The following is an 18222-nucleotide window of genomic DNA, read 5'->3' as shown; positions in this document are numbered from 1 at the left end:
ATCAACCCTACCCTCAACCCGGTTATGGTCCTCAATATTCTCAACCTGTTATGGGTCTGTACCCTAGAATGAATTTAGTGTTGGATCCATCGCAAACTCAACAGGTCTTCCAGCTGAATGTACAATTGCCACCTCAAACTGGACAACCCTTAGTTTTTGGTTCACACCAGCAACCTGTCCAGTCTACTATTCAAACTTTTGTACCTTCGGTAGTTTCACAGCCTGGGCCTAGTACACCTTGTACTCCGCCTCAAACGGCTGTTGCAACTACTGCAACATCTGTTCAATCTACCCTACCTACTTTTGGAGTATCGACAGCTCCGGTTTCTACTGTTCCTATATCTACTCCTCAGACATCCTTACCTCAGTCTAGATCCACAATTCAAACTTCGGTTCAGATGCCTGTAGGACAACTTGGTTCAAGTACGGTTGTCACAAGTCAACCACAATTTACTTATCAACCGTACCAGGGACAGTACCAATTCAGTCCTGCTGTGCAACAGCCAGTCTATCAGTATCAACCGTACCCTGGGTACACATATCAACAACCTCAACAACCCCAGTACGGTCTGGTTAATCCTGGTTTTCCGGGAGGATACAATATCCCAAATGCAATTCATATTCCTAGTTATCCTGGATATCCTCCTCCTGGGGCTGGTTTCATGACCCAGAGTTTTAGGGACCCTAATCGTCAGTTATCGTTTATCGCAACTTTAGACTTGCCTGACTTGTCGCGCGTAACGAACGATCCCATTAATTATCTTCCGTTTTGGCCGCCAATGCCGAATAAGCTGCCTAGTGATATTCCTAAGTTTGAAGGCAAATCGAGAGAGGACCTGGCGAACCATGTGATGACTTATCACCTCTGGTGTGCATCTAACTCCATTTCAGATGATTCAATCCGTCTAAGGCTTTTCCAGCACACTCTAATTGGTCTCACGGCCAAGTGGTACATTGAGTTACCGCGAGGCACTTTTTATAACTTTAGTCAGTTAGCTACCTCGTTTTTAACTCATTTTCAGTTTCTAAATAATGGCACAAAATTACTAACTTCATTAAAGCAGTCGACGTCCACTTACATTTCAGATCACATTCATGAATGGAGAAGTTGACGGCGTTTAGTGAAGGTTTTTATTCCAGATTAGATCTTAGCTGAATGGTTTGTAAAATCTTTGTTGCCAAAGATCACTGAGGATGTAGCTAAGGCCGGGGTCGTTACTGAGGAGCAAGTAATTGCTCAAGCACAGTACCTTGACTTGGTTTATACTTAGTCAGGTACGTTACACGAGAAAATCCCCGATTTTCCTAAGCAAAATCAAATCGTTGCATCTCCTTCAGGGTTGCATGCCGCTGACGGTATGATTGGTACAGTTAACACCAAAAGTAAGAAGAAGTCTTCCAAGAATTCTTCTCCTATCATAACCTTGCCAGATTCCCCGACAGGAGATTCTTCCGCAGAGATTTCCGTCGATATTCATGTCGTAGAGTCATCTACAGCCAAATCAAAATCTGGTGGTAATAAGAAATGGAAGAAGAAAAATAAAACGGATAAAAATTCAAAAGAGAAACCTGAAAAAGCGGAATCAAATGATGAGAAACGCAAACCTCGTTATCCTTGTCTCATTTGTGATGAAGAGCATTTTACAAGAGACTGCCCTCATCATGCAGAGGTTGCAAATATTGTCAAAGGTTCCCAAATGCCTGTTGTTTTGAAAGATCCTTTTCGAAGTCAAGACAGTAAGATGATAGGTTCTTCCTTGAGTGCCAATGAAGAACCCATACTGATGATGTCCCATGTTAGGATTGCAACTTGATCACATGATTATGGTAGTAAAAGTTGTGTTGATCGTAAAGAACCAGAATCTTCTCATTCTAACCCATCAACCTCAGCTCCCGATTCCGATCCACTACAGATCGAGAAACCAAATCCAGACTTGATAATAAAACCGCCCGCCAAGGGTATACTTTGAAAGTCAGATTTCAATCCACATGTGAGAGCGGCTCAGAACTATAACATTGTTGAGGATTTAGTTGTTTCACCCAATGTCGGCTTTGGAATTGTTGCAATCATGTCTAGCACAACGTAAATTACTTTTGTCGGCTATAGGAGCTGTTGACGTTCAGGACTCGAACCTAATAATTTTCGATCTAGAAAATAGTACACCGTGCTTACCTCATCAAATGGCTTTCCAGATCCCAGTGATAGTCAAAAACAGGCCTATACATAGGACTGTGATTGATGAGGGAGACTCAACGTGTATTATGTTGATACAGTGTTGGAGATCGCTTGGTTCTCCTTCACTAAATCAATCCCTAACAATTCTAAAGGCCTCTGATGGTCGTGGGTTTCATCCTTTTGGCATTCTACAGGATTTACCTATAGGGGTTGAAGGAAAAACTGTTAATCTAGACGTGGAGGTGGTTTATGCCCCTCTAGATTACAACCTTCTCTTGGGTCGTAGTTGGTCTTACGCTATGAAAACTGTCGTTTCATCGGTCTTTCAGGTTATAAAGTTTCCTCATAATGGAAAGATTGTAACAATAGACCAACTGGCTTACTTTTCATCCGACCCAACCTCTTCTGAAAGCATTCAGCATGTTGGTAAAACGACTATCCCGTATAAGGATGTTGGAGTAGGACTAGTTAAAGACGCCGGTTTGCTGGGAACTTTTCCTTTTCCTCCGATCAACGCATCATCTTCTTTTGCAACCATTCATATGATTTCGTCAGACACCATTGTTATGATGATCCTTGGATCGTACCTTCTGAATCTGAGATAGACTCATTTGGTGATGTTATGCCTTTGAGTCCATATGAAATTGTGTATGAGGCCGTGCAATCGTTTACCGACCCATCTTCAACCAAAATTGACTTAATGAATGTGGTCTGTGAGGAATCACTTTTCACATCAAGCTCGGATTCAACGACGTTTTCTGAACTTGTTCACTCTGATGAGAAAATTCGTGAAATCCTATGTGTAGATGATTTACCATGGGAAGATCTCCATCACAAATCTTCGTTCTTACCCGAGAATGGTCGTTTTGAAAATGATTTTTCATCAATTTTTATGACTAAATATGTCAAGCAACCTCAGAATCCAATGAAAAATCCTGATTCAGAGTTAAATTTGGGAAACATCTCTCGAACTATTCCTATTGACATTTTGGTTAAGCCTGGAATTGTTGAAAACATTCATATAGGTGCCTCGTGTACAGAAGATGAAATTCAAATATATAAGGCCCTATTTCGAGAATTTCGTGACGTATTTCCCTGGTCCTATGAGGAAATGCCAGGAATTGACCCCGCAATTGTTGTTCATGAAATCAAGGCTTACCCGAACGCTAAACCCGTCGGGCAACGTTTGCGTCAGATTCACCCAAGAAAAGCTGCTGCTATTAAAGGAGAAGTTGAAAAATTACTCAAATCAAGTTTCATTTATCCGATCCCGTTAACGGATTGGGTATCGAATATTGTTCTGGTTAACAAAAAGCAAGGGACAATAAGAATATGTATCGATTATAGGGACATTAATCGAGCCTGTCCAAAGGACAATTACCCAACTCCCTATATCGATCAAATCATTGATGATTGTGCCGGCAGCGAAATATTCTCCTTCATGGATGGTTTTTCCAGATACAATCAAATCAATATTCTACCTGCCGATCAACCAAAAACGACTTTCATTTGTCCATGGGGAACATTTGCTTATTGCAAATTACCTTTTGGGCTCAAGAATGCCGGGGCAACTTTTCAAAGGGCCATGTCTTATGCGTTTCATGACATCAAGCACATTGTGCAACCCTATCTCGATGATCTGCCTCCTCAGTCATTACATGGAGCTGATCATCTCATCCATTTACGAGCAATCTTTATGAGGTGTAAGCATTATCGGATTAGGTTGAATCCACACAAGTGTGTTTTCTATATCGAAACGGGTTGATTGCTTGGGTTTGTTGTTTCGAAAGCCGACATTCGTGTCGATCCGTCGAAGGTTGAAGCTATTTTCAAACTGCCTCCTCCTTCGAGTCTTCGCCAACTCCAAAGTTTGCAAGGGAATGCAAACTTTTTACGACGATTCATTCCTAACTACGCCAAGGTTACAAAGGGTTTTACCCGGTTGTTGAAACAGAATAATCCATTCTATTGGGATGAGATAGCTCAGAAATCTTTTGATGCACTAAAACACGCGTTAACCCATGCACCATTATTGCATCCTCCCAACTACAACCAGGACTACTTCTTGTATCTCGCCGCCTCTCATTCCACCATTGGAATGGTCTTAGTTCAGGAAGATGAATTTGGTACTGAACATGTCATATATTACCTTAGTCGAACTTTAAATCCAACTGAGCTAAAATACTCACATGTGGAGAAATTGGCATTGGCAGCTGTTCAAGCTGTCCAACGTTGTCACTACATTTTACTACGTAAAACTACAGTAATTTTTTATTGCAACCCTATGATCTACATTTTGACCAAGCAATTGCTAGGGAGAAAGTACTCTAAATGGATTGTCATCCTGCAAGAGTTCGACTTGGAATTTGAAAAATCTAAGTCTAAGAAATCTTTAGTTTTTGCGGAGTTAATGTGTGACTTCCCGCATGCTGACACGGAAACTGTGGTGGAGGAGCCCATTGCGGACGAATCCTTGTTTCTAATCAGCACTTTAGATCCGTGGTATGGGGATATCATCGTTTATCTCCAGACCCAATCCTTTCGGCCAGAAATTTCAAGGTCAGAACGTCGAAAAATACGATTCCAGTCCCAACAATTCAGAATTATTGGAGATACTCTTTATCGCCGTGGGGCGGACTCTGTTTTTCGACGTTGTTTAACTCACAAAGAAGCTGAAAGGGTTCTAAATGACTGTCACTCTAGAGCGTGTGGCGGTCATATGTCTGGGTATGCCACAGCCCAAAAGATATTGCGCGCTGGCTACTTCTGGCCGTCTTTATTTAAAGATTGTATTAACGCAGTCCGAAAATGCCACAACTGCCAAATTTTTTATCAAAAGATGCGCGCTCCACCTGCTCCTCTCCATCCTATAATTGCCGTTGGTCCTTTTGCCAAATGGGGTATCGATTTTATTACATGTAACCCTCACTCGACCGGGGGGAATGCATATATCATCCTTGCAGTAGATTATTTTACCAAGTGGGTCAAGGCAATGCCTACATTTGAGGCAGACAGCAAAACAGCTGCAATTTTCATGTTCAATCATATAATTGCTAGGTTTGGTGTTCCACAAGCGATCATCACTAATCATGGGTGTCATTTTTGAAACGTTATGATGACCGAACTTACAGGCCAGCTTGGCTTGCGTCACGATAGTTCAACTCCTTATTATCCACAAGCTAATGGTCTGGTTGAATCCATCAACAAATTTTTAGTCATCATGATCCGACGAATCATTGGGATTCATCGATCGAATTGGCATAACATGCTATTTTCAGCGCTTTGGGCGTATCGAACCTCAGTAAAAACGTCAACAAGGTTCACTCCTTTCCAACTAGTTTATGGTCTGGAAGCTGTGTTACCCATTGAATGCGAAATCCTGTCATTGCAAATGGCCATCGAGTTACTTCCAGCCACTTCCGAAGAGGAAAAACGTTTGTTATACTTGGCTCAATTAGATGAGAATCGACGTGATGCTGCATTGGCAATCGAAACTCATGCAAAACGTATGAAAGCTCAGTATGATCGAAATGTGACCCTTCGAAATTTTTCGGAAGGAGATCTAGTCTTATTGTACGCTCAAGCTAATGATAAATTAGGGACTGGAAAATTCGTTCCAATGTGGCATGGTCCCTATGTTGTCAAGCGAAAGCTAGCAAAAGGGGCCTATGAATTGGTAGACTTTGACGGGGACTCTTTAGGTAAACCCAGAAATGGTCTTTACCTGAAGAGGTATTATGCTTAAAGAATGGGTATGGAGATTTTTAGTTAGGATAGTTTTCTTTCTAGCTGGTGTGTTTTAGTTTAAAAAGTGTGCTTAGCTTAGAGAGTGTTTTTCGTCATTATTCTTGCTTATCTTGGTTTTACTCTTGATATTGCAGATGTCGATGCCTCTCCAAACATACATTGGTTTCGCTGATGGTGCTTGTCGTAATACACGGAACATTTCTTCCACAGCTTGGGTTATCTATGCATGGGGTAAACCTCGGTCAAACAACGAACAACATTGCCGAGTATAGTGCAGTGATTGAGTTATTATCTGAATCTATTTCATTTGGGATTCGGAGTTTGATAGTGAGGTTAGATTCTGAAGTCGTTGTATTACATCTTAATAGAGTGTATGCCATTAGAAATCCAGTGTTATTGAGATTATTTTTGAGAGTGTGTCTCTTGGAACATGAATTTGATTATATTGAATATCAGCATATTCCAAGATCTTTAAATACATTAGCAGATGAAATTGCTTCTCGAATGTTAAGTAGACAATTGCAATAATCATACATGTAAATTTAGAAGCATTCCATAACATGATTTACAAGATAAGCCGGTAATAGTGATATATATATAGGAGTGTGTCAAAAATACATCGTCCTCCATCATAGGTTGAAAAACACCTTATGATCGGCAAAAATGATAAGTACAAAAAGAAAAAATGTCATATGTGCCTACAATAGGCGATCATCCTATCACTGGTAATGATCTCGATAAGAAACCACTGCATGGGCCACTTTACAAAGGAACCTCCTAAAAGGTCCTAGGACCCCAATCACATACCGTTGAAGTCGACGAGGAATGTCATCTATGCTGGTCTCCGGAATGTCTCCTATCAAGCGCTCTAGATGACTCTCCAACTCGGCCAAGGTCTCTGCTGATTAGTCCTATGGGGTTGGTGCCGCTGCAGCTGGTTGTTTCCTCTCATAAGGCCGGAGAACGGCTGGTCGCTGTGGACCCACATCTACATTTGAAACTTTTACTATCAGTTTTGGGACGAGATAAAAACAAAAAAAAAAAAAATTAAATAGGAAAATGTTGAAAATGATTTTACCTGAGTCATCCCATTGCTCTCCTGGTGGAAGAGCCATGTCTGGGTCACCACGAAAATCTACCCCAGTGTAAGGGAAGTCCTGAATAGAAAAAACCTAGTTTTCCAACCATTGGAAATACTCAGGTTTGAACCGAATGACCTTTGTCCCCTCACCTGGATGACGGGCCATAACTGCAACCCATCACATCAGTTTGGGCTCTCGAGGAAGCCCAGCTCCAACAGTAAGGTGCTGCGAGACCAACATTGGGACCCTCTCCAGACTAAAGCTCACAACCAAAGCCCCATAACCAAAGGTCTTCAGTTGTCCGTTCTTGGCTCTGGTCAATTGGCATTTTACATTAGCCAATACAGCATCGCACCAGTTAAAGATGGTGCCTCGAAAGTAGTCAACTGCCATCCGCATCTGGGATCCGGTGGCAATATGTAGTGCAGCACTCCCGCAAAGTCTAGTGACAGTAAACGCGATCACCATGAGTTCAGGACAGGATATGGTTTTAATGTCTATCCCTTTGTCTCTAGCCTGGCTGTTGCAGAACTCTAGCCGGAGGCTATCGACAGACTAGCCACCTGGCCTAGTCTTGAATAGAGTCGAGTCTTCGCCTCTCTTAGGCAAACCAGTCAAAAAGTATATGTCTTCCAGCTTTATTTCGAGCTGGTGGCCACCATTGAAGAAGCACTGGTCCTGTATGCTCCACCTATCTACCAACCACTGCAAGAAGTCCACCTGGGCCCTCATGCCAAGTATGGCCCAGAATTTATACAAGCCGCATGCCTTCAATGCATCGATCGAAGGTTGGTGATTCAACGCGGAAAGATCCACGTCCTCATGCTCCCATTCTTGCCAATCAAGCATGATGTACACTCTACATCCAATAAAAAGGAAAATTAGAATGCAAGAAATTAAATTGTTTGGGTCGATTTTGAGAATTTTTGGGTTAAAAACCCTTGCTGCGGGGACCGCACCCTCTGTATTAGAGACAGTGCGTGGGTCTGCACCTTGCCTTCATGGAAGGTGCGGACCCTTGACTTTTTCCCCATTGAGAAAAAGTCGCGGTCCGTGGGCTGCCAGTGTTATGCCTGCGGGCCCCCGCACGCAGGTTTCTAGCCTAAAAAGCCTCTAAAAAATAAAATAAAACCCTAAAACACAAATTGAAACAGTTAAAATTGAAGAGTAGGATGATGTGGATTACCTGGAGGAGATGGCGTTCAATTCTGACGGATGGATTTTCCACAATCTTTACGGGAAGTTTCTGAACAAAAGCACTATTTTCTCACCCAAATCTCAAACGGTAAAAATGAATTAACGAAAGCCCTTTTTATAAGTTTTTTGAATAAATGAATTGTAAATTTGTTTATGTTTCACTTTAGAAAGGTAACTTTTGCAGCATTTTTATCCATTTCAAACAGGTATGAGTAATATTTGCATTTTTGTTCAGGATAACAGATTATTCAGGCGAAATCTATCATTTTCGACGAAAAAACATTTAGAGTCACCTTTAAGCTCTTTTCTAACTCCTAAAACATGAAAAGATCGTTGAGTTTTTCATTTTAAACTCATTAAAATGGAACTAAAAAGACGGTCCACTTACAGCTCTTTTCTGACCGTAAAAACATGAAAAGATTGCCGGATTTTTGTCGTTTCAAATTCGATATTGGTTATAAAACGATGTGTCGTTGATCGCTTTTTTACTTTTTCGAATCAGGGGCACTAATTACGAAAAGTACTCCTTGGTCGTAAAGATCAAGCAGTTCTCTCAAGTATTATTTTATACTTTTTCAGGCTTGGGAGACACAAATTTACGAAAAATGTCAACCCTGGAGTCTTCTTAAGTTTTTTCAGACTCTCTAAAATTGAAAAACGCCGAGTTTCTCCTATACTGGACTTGTTAAAATTTCACAGTAAAGGACATGTTCAATTACAAACAGGAATGAACCACTCCTTCTTAGGGCTCGAATTTAAACTAAGTTGGACTCATCCGAAGGATGATCTTATAATCAAGCAAATGTTATCCTCCTCAAGCTTGTCAAAATAAAAGAGGTACTTGCCAGAAATGGTGGGGGAAAAGAGAGAAAAATGAGCATGTTTGTCATACTTTGTAACCACTCTTGAACACGACACTCTTATTCACCTGGGTTGGGAAACCCTTTGCCTAACAGTTGATCAAACCACATTTGAAAGTCTTCAGCCGGTTTCTCGGTATTAACTTTGGGTCAATTTTCACCAAACCATCTGTTGTGTCGTTATGTGTTCAAGAGGTCACTGCCAATAAGCCATTCATCTGCAAAATATCTGTCATCCATCTTGACCATCCCTTAGTCAGTCCTTGCAACTAAATTTCTTCAACTTGATCTATGATTTCGTGTTGTGGGCTTGCCCGCAACAGATCACTTTCTATCTACTTCAACTCATTATCTAGAAAGATGATCTAGAAATCGTCAATACCTTGGGATTTGCATGCCTCAATGGCAGGTTTCTCGCCTTTGACAACAGGTTGCATCATTGACCTTCGATCAAAGGATTCTGTGACATGTTTGACATCAACACATCTATTCGCATCTCATGGATTGTACTAGGTACTTTGAGAGCCATTGACATCACTGGTGGTTTCTCTCGCACTTGTTAACGGTTTACATCATTGACTGGTAATCAAGTGGTTTCTACCATGTGTCGACTTCAACACATTCATTCGCATGGATAGAATTGTATTGTTTCGGGAAGTAGAAATGAAGACCCTGGATCTAGTTTCCGCAATCCAGGCTGCGAGGAATTTTGTATTCATTATATAGTGGACTATTCATAAATAGATGGTTGCGTCCATACTGTGTCTACAAGTGTCTATACTTGTGATGTATTACAAGATCATTCCTGTATCAGAGCAGTAGTTAGTTTTCTAAGTCAGTTTTGATCTGAGTATGGGAATGCCTACCTCAGCGATGATATGATCTCATATATATATCTTGCATTTAATGTTTTTACAGGTTCCGACCGGGCTCTCCACAAGATGATCCTCAAAATGATAAAGTACTTCACTCTTCCTAAATGATAAATGAAATCCTCATCTACTACATACTTCACACTTTAGGGGGCAATCTGTTACACAAAAATATCGTCACCATGATTATTTGCAGTCAGTATGGGTCTATCATCACTTGTACTGTCCTCATAAGCAAGTCTCAGACCTCAGCTCTTCAAGTCAAGCTTTGAAAATGGGAGAAAGACATTGAAAATCAACAAAGCTCTGGTTCCACACTTTCTCTCACTATTTCCTACAGTCCCACACCCCCTGTTCACAAAAACTGCGGACCTGCCCGCTTTGTCCCTAAAGGAGTGGGTGCAGACCCCTGTGAAAGTCAAAAAGGCACAAGTTTATTCTAAAAAAACTCACTTTGGGTTAATTCTAGATGATTCTAGAAGGAATTTTGACATGGATTGGTCGCTCTTAGGTGGTTCATGCATCCCAAAAGAGAATGAGCTAATCCCTTGATGAGAGGAGCTATCCCTTTGAAGGAGGGCTTTATCCCTTTGAAGGAGGACCTAGTAACTTCCCTCCATTGCACTATAAATTAAGGCATTGGGCTGGTTGCTAGAGAGGTTAGAAGCTGAACATTTTTTAGGGTAAATGCTGGTGGAATTGAGACTTCCTAGTTAAGCTTGAGAGGAGAGATCACATACCTTTTTGGCTTCATTGAGAACAGAGTGAAACTTGTCAAAGTAGAGGAGACTTCTTGTTGGACCCTGGAAGGAGCTTGTAGAGCATCAAGGCACAGGTTGTAAAGTTCTTCTTTGATTTGAATTAATACAATTAGATTCATTTTTCTCAACAAATTGTCTTATGTCATTTGTTTCATGAATTCCTTGATCATCATGTTAAGTATGCTTTATGATATTGGCTTTTCAGGTGCTATTTAATTTGTTTGCTTGTTTGTGTTTGCAGATTCACAACAAGGGAGCTCATTTGGATCAAAGGAGCGAGGCTTCCACAAAATTGCATTGGACCCAAGGTAGGCCTAAAACACTTGTTTGCCTTTGTTTGTAAATGCATATTTAGAGAAAGATAGTTTTTGATTGGCTTTCTTGTCACTAGATATAGTTAGATTCTAGGAAGGTCTATCTTGTCCGCAAGATCGACTCATTTCGTGTGACACCTTTGATTGAACTATCCAACGACTGTGGTGTGAACCAATCACATATTTCCACGTCATCTTTTGTGCTTACATCATCCAAAACCTGTGACTCATTCCCAGGTTTCCACGTGTCCTGCTAACATAGGCATTGACTTTTGACCTAAATCTTTGATTGGCTCTAATTTCTTCATCCGGACTTAGATTTATGTGTTTTTTGCACCATTAGATTTGTGTTAATGATAACTTCAACGTGAGCCCACTTTCACCTGCATTTGAAGACTTTTGATTTGGAGGAAAAACTGAATCCATTTTGGATCACTCCTCCCCATTAGAAGCTTTTGGTCCACCAAAAGTTGGTTTTAGCGATCGAGAAAGTGAGGATAAATTTCCTTCACTTTTCCAATCTCTATCCATCATGCTTTACTTGGATTTGTACCTTTGAGTCCAACTCGAAGATACTCAACATTTCCCCGTCATGAAGTTCTTATCATCCTTTCTAGCACTGTGTCCTCTTGTAACTCATTGAGGTACTCGGGCAAAATATCTTCAATGGAAGGTAGCTAACCTTGCTCTTTGGGATATTCAATCAACGACAACTCATACAACTGCAAGTTTTCAACATTTACAATGGAATAGATCTGCATATAAGCTGGTAGATCTAGGTGGAAAGCATTTTCACAAATTTTATCAAGTATTTTGAAAGGACCATATCTAATTGGTTTCAACTTTTTACCTTACCCTTGCAGTCTTTATTTGTTTATATACAACCAAACTTGATCACCAACTTGAAAACTATGCTCAACTCGATGCTTGTCATGTCACGCCTTATACTTTGCTTTGCTCTTTTCCAGCTGTTCCTATACTGCCTGGTGAATTTCCTAGATTTGTTCAATGAACTTGGTTGCTTTTTCCACATCATTGTGTCCATCAAATTCTATGTCTTTACCAAAGACAAAATCCAAGGGAGACTTTGGTATAAAAGAAAAACAAGTCTCAAAAGGAGATCTCTGAGTATAAGAATGTTTTGCATGGTTGTAAGAATGCTGCACATAACACAAATGCTCATCCCAAAGTTTGGGATGCTTGCTGCAATATCCTTGAAGCAACTATATCACTGTCTTGTTGACCACTTTTGTCTAACCCTCTATTTACGAATGTAATGTCGTGCTCTTCTTTAACTTTGTGTCCATTAACTCCCATAGAATTTACTAGAATTTCCCAACAAATCAAGAATCTCGATCATATACAATAGAAGTGGGTAACCCAAAATGAACCCATACATTTTGAAAAAACAAATTTGCAGTTTGTTCAGTTGTGACCTGTTTATTACATGGTGTCAAAATACACATCTTGTTGAACCTATCCACAACTACATACACATAATCATGACCCTTTCTAGACTTTGGCAATCCCCCAACAAAATCCATGGAAACACTTTCCCAAGGATGAGAAGGAATTGGAAGTGGAGTATACAAGCCTAATTTTCTATTACTTGGCTTTCTTGTAGCACACATAATACATCCTTTAATATATCTAGAAACTGTCTCATTCATTCATGGCCAATAGCAAAATATTTGTAATTGTGCAACTATTTTTACTTACACCAAAATGACCTGATATGAGAGAAGTATGTGCTTCTCGAATTATATTAACTCTTTCAGTTTGTGGAATGCATAACTTTCCCAAATGATATAAGAGTTTGTCCTTTATGTAGTAATCCAATTCTTCTACCTACTTTCCATGACTTAAAGTTGCATATACATCCTTAAAATCTATGTCTTGAGCATATTGTTCAATGTAACTTTCATGAATTACCAAATTATGCTTAAGTATTGTGGATGCATTTATAATTGGTCTTGATAATATGTTTGCAACCTTATTATGTATGCCCTTCTTATATATGATAACAAGATGAAATTGTTGTAGAAAACCCATCCACGGATAGTGTCTTGATTGTTGCAATTTAGCTTTTCAGTGTAAATATTGAAGTGGTTGATGATCTGTATGTATGATTGTTTCTTTACCCATTATGTAATGTTTCCACTTTTTAACACTATGAACTAATGCATATAATTCCTTATCATATGTAGGATAGTTAACTACTGCTGATGTGAATGTCTCATAATGAAAGCATATAGGCTTTTTGTGCTGCATCAACACTGCCCCCATGGCATATTCACTTGCATCTGTCTCGACCTCAAATGGATGTTGAAGATCTCGCAGTGCTAGTACTGGTGATGTATTGATCCTTTCTTTCAATGTGTCGAATGATTTCTGCTATTTGCCTCCTCACTAAAACACCTGTTTCACACTTGTCAAAGCATGTAAAGGAGCTGCAATCAAAGAAAAGTTAGCAATAAATTTTCTCCAATATTGTGCTACTCCTAAGAAAATTCTGACTTCTGTAGCAGTATTGGGCTTAGGCCAATTTACAATGACTTCGACCTTAGAGGGATCTATCTTAAATTCACCACCCCCTACAATATAACCCAAATAATTCAAAGATGTTATGCCAAGTTCACATTTTGACAGTTTTACATAGAGATTTTCTCTTTTCAAAACATCTAAAATATGCTTTACATGCTTTACATGTTCATCCCATGTTCTTCTAAAAACAAGAATATCATCTAAATAGACTATTACAAAATCATCAATGAATGGTCTAAATACATCATTCATGACTCGCATGAATGTAGCTGGAGCGTTCGTTAAGCCAAAAGGCATAACCATCCATTCATAGAGCCCTTGCTTCATTTTGAAAGCAGTCTTCCATACATCTTGTTTTGCAACTCTGATATGATGGTAGCCGCTTCACAAGTCCAATTTAGAGAAGTAAACTGCATCTTTTAACTAATCTAACAAATCATCAATACAAGGAAGAGGATAACGATGCTTTATTGTGATTTTATTTAATGCTATAAAATTAATGCACATTGTCCATGAACTGTCTCTCTTTCGCACTAACACAATAGGTGATCTGCATGGTGATGTGCTTCGTCAAATAAACCCTTGATCGAGCAACTCCTGTACCTGCTTCTTTATCTCTACATTCTCTAGATTTGATAACCTATACATTCCAACATTAGGTAGTGGGGCATCTTGCTGCAAATAAATCTCATGTTCTATCTCTCGCTTGGGTGGAAGCCCTTTAGGCTCTTGAAATAGAATATTGTAACCGGAAACAACTTTAACTAGATCTGCTTTCTGTTTAGGATTATAGCCTTGGAAAGCATCGGATTTATCAATATCCTTTGCTTTTACAATCATAAGTAAAAATTGTTTACTTGAATTTATAATTATTTTCATCTGTCCTGAATTTATGAGAGAGAAGTTATCTTTTAGTTTATGAGCCCTTACAATATATTTAGTTCCATCCTTAGTGAGTTGATACTTATTTTTAGTTCGATAGAAGATAGCATTTCTATCATACAATTATGGACTTCCTAATACAATTCCACATATGTCCAATGGGGCTATGTCTAACTCAACCTCATCTACAAACTTTGATCCAATAGAAAAACGAAGTTTACATTGTTTCATAACTTGTAGCTTAGTTTTATCACATACCCAACCTAATGGATATGGATTTTTATGAGGTTTTGTTTCTAGACCCAACTTCTTTACAATTGCTTTAGAAATCAAATTAACTTGTGACCCAATATCAAATAAAGTATCAATTTTAGTATGCTTGGAAATGACTCTAATATGAAATAGCTCATTTCTTTTCCTCTCATCATTATCATTATCAACAAAATGTGAAGAAGTAATTGTATATGCTTTAGAATCTTTACCTTTTATACCTGTAGCTGTAACCGTTGTCTCGTCACCTGAATCTGACCCCAAGTCCTTTTGAATAGCAGCAACATTATTTCACTCTTTACTCCCGAACTTCTTAGGCTTCAATTCTAGATGTAATTACCAACAATGTGTCTCAATGTGTCCTTCCTTCTTACAATGAGCACATGACGGTTTATCCTTATTTACAGTGTTTTTTTCTTCTCCTTGTATTTCAATTTCCCCTTGCTTTCAATAGATTTGGATGATTTCCCAACATCTTGGGTTACATTTTTACCTCTAGCTTCTAAATGAGTTGCTTGAATTGATACATTAGCTAAGCTAGCTGGATCAAACATAAGTATAGTATGCCTCAAATAACTATGAAGACTACCTATGTATTTCAATAATGTCTTTGGTGAGTCCATTGATATGCCTAATGTTAAAGTTCTCTTACAGAATTACTGAGTATAACTCTAAACACTTTGACCTTTTAATTGATGTAGTGTTTCCAACTCATCATTTCTTGTTACATATAAGCCAAACGATAAAATTGTTTTTTAATAGCATAAACAAATTCATTCCAAGTTGAAATGATTTTACCATGTTTTTGGAGATTTGCTTGTGTCTTGCCTTCCCACCATACAAGTGCAGTTACACCAAGTTGAAGGTTAGAAAGCTGGATCTTCTTCCTTTCTGAATCAACTTTTTGCATCCTGCAATATACATCAATTTGTCTTATCCAATTATCGAGATTTTTAGTGTTAAGTTCTCCATGATAAATTGGCAAATCAAAATTTACATCTGGTTTGATCAAAGAGGTTTTATTCTTTTTTTAGAAAAACTAGTTTTATGAGAAGAAGACGATGATGACGATGATGGTGATGATGGAGGAGATGGTGGAGGAGGCTTTTCTCCATTTCCTTCATCTTCTTTTTCTAGAGGAACAAAAAGAAAAGGTTCCGCTGCTCCTTTGTCTGGTTTAGGTGATGAAGTTCCTTCACCTTTTCCCTTTTTAAACTCATTATACATCTCTTCCACCATTGCACATATCATCATGAAACTATCTAAGAATGGGATTCTAGCCCAAGTGGAGTTTCATCTGCCATCCTTCTTTGTGAAAAGACCCTTCCAATCTTTGGATTTTCCTCAACAAGTTCACCTTCACCTCAACCAAGCCTCAACCTAGTAAACATTAAAATCTCCACACAAACTTGTCAAACCTTTAAAAACCTTACTGCTCTGGTACCACTTGATCCGTTAATGAAAAAGGTATTATAGATTATGTGTGAAGTTGCATATGTTACTTAGTGCAACGGATCAGAAAGATTGCGAATAACATAAGCACTTAAACAATTAGAAAACACATTCAAAACACATCAACACAATCAAATTTAATAAAGAAGTTCCCCAGATTTCTTGGTTACATTTTCTAGTCCTTTCGCTTCCAGTGTTGACCTCTTTATTATGTCTTCAAATTTTTGTTATAGGTGTGAGCTCAAAAACAGAGTATCAAACACGAAAATGGATCTCACCATGTGTTCATCTCAAGTTTCCATGTCAAAACGAGTATACACTCGACCGTACTCAGCCACTATGACCTCCAAACCCCCTAGAACGGTTAAAAACCACACTGGTTGGTTATCCTGTGTTATGGTATTGATATACCATATATAGCTACAAACTGTAGTGAACGTAGAATAATATGATGACATTAAAATCAAAGGATAAACCAAAGGACCGACGGACGTGGGGTTGACCCTAACCATCCGACCTTCTCCTAGTGCAGATCTCGATACCATACAATCCAACAGATATCGTGTCGTCTGATCGTCAACTAACCCAGACGATCTCCACTGTTGATCTATCTTACTCAATCCTACAGCTATCGCATAATATTGCACTCAAACTAGCCCGATGGTTAAGACTTCGAAAGCACACGAGAAGGCTATTTTGGTGTGCTACGTGTTGATCGCTGAGTGGAATCACCTAGATTTTCGAAAAATCGCTTCCCAGCTTTAGGGCGTGCGAGAAACTGTTTACCACTTTCCTGTCGCAACTCAAAGAAGTTTAACTTCTTTTGAATAACCACATCACCCCCGTTTTGAAGGTTAACCTGCTTGCTTGTCTCAACGCAATATGTGTTGATCTCCTTTGATCGGACGATCCAATGACTGTGGTGTGAACCAATCACAGATTGCCATGTCATCTTTTGCGCTTACATAATCTAGAACCTGTGACTCATTCCCAAGTTGCCACGTTTCCTACTGACGTAGGCATTAACTTTTGACCTAACTAATTGGTTGGCTCTAATTTCTTCATCTGGACTCAGATTTATGCATTGTTTGCACCATTGGATTCGTATTAACAAGCACTTCAATGTGAGACCACTTTCACTTGCATTTAATCTGGAGGCAAAACTGAATCAATTTTGGATGAGCGATCTAGGGTGATGGCCTCTCAAACTTACAGCATACTAGGATGTCATCTAGAAAATGTGGCCTCTCGGCCTTTGATTCCTAAGTAGTGGCTATATGGCCCTCCTCTTCACGAATCGAATTCTAGTGTGCTTGCTATTATTCCTTGGCAACTTTGCAATAAATAAATATCAATGCATTTGATTCCCTAGGAAATTGATGAATGTGAAAATTTCAGCATAATACTTCTTCTTAGCCTTCACTCGGTTGAGATTCTTACTAGCATCTATACACCGTTGACCTTATGAAAATCTTGGCTCTTGTGATCATTCCCTTTCTTTGTTGTGACACCCTAGTATGGTTGACAGAAACACAACCTTGATTTGGGTGCGACCCTTCTCTGATGCACACCAAAATAAACCCTCGATTCACCTTCTATGGCTTTAGAAAACATGTACATTCAAATTTTAACACCCTCCTCCAACATCTACCGAAATAACCATCCAACTAGGGTAAACATGTGATGAGAGGCTACTATGATATGATTCGACCTCATAAGTCATCTTAAGGAAGTGGAACCCATGAAAACACACCATACAGACCTTCAACAACAACAACAATACTCTCAGGAACCATCCCCACCACTCAGGTAACCAACCCCTATGTCCTACTGAGTTTTTAGACTACTTCAACTTTGGGCGCTCCCATGCTATGGGAATGCTAGTGTCCAAAGGGATCTGGATGCTCGCATGACAAGTCATGCCAGCATCCAGGGTCTATTTTTCTCATTGTTTTGCTAGCATCCTCGAGATTTGAACCACTTTTTTAGGCCCAGAGTAGAGGTCACTGCCCAGAATTGAATGACATCTTCATAACAGAAAGATAACAAGGAAACAATGATGCAA

This window comes from Pinus tabuliformis, chromosome 4_1 (assembly GCF_031772625.1).
Source record: "Pinus tabuliformis cultivar Carrire ecotype Pingquan chromosome 4_1, CPIR1, whole genome shotgun sequence".
NCBI lineage: Eukaryota > Viridiplantae > Streptophyta > Pinopsida > Pinales > Pinaceae > Pinus > Pinus tabuliformis.
The sequence above is the reverse complement of the archived record's forward strand: the minus strand, read 5'-3'. Positions refer to the sequence as shown.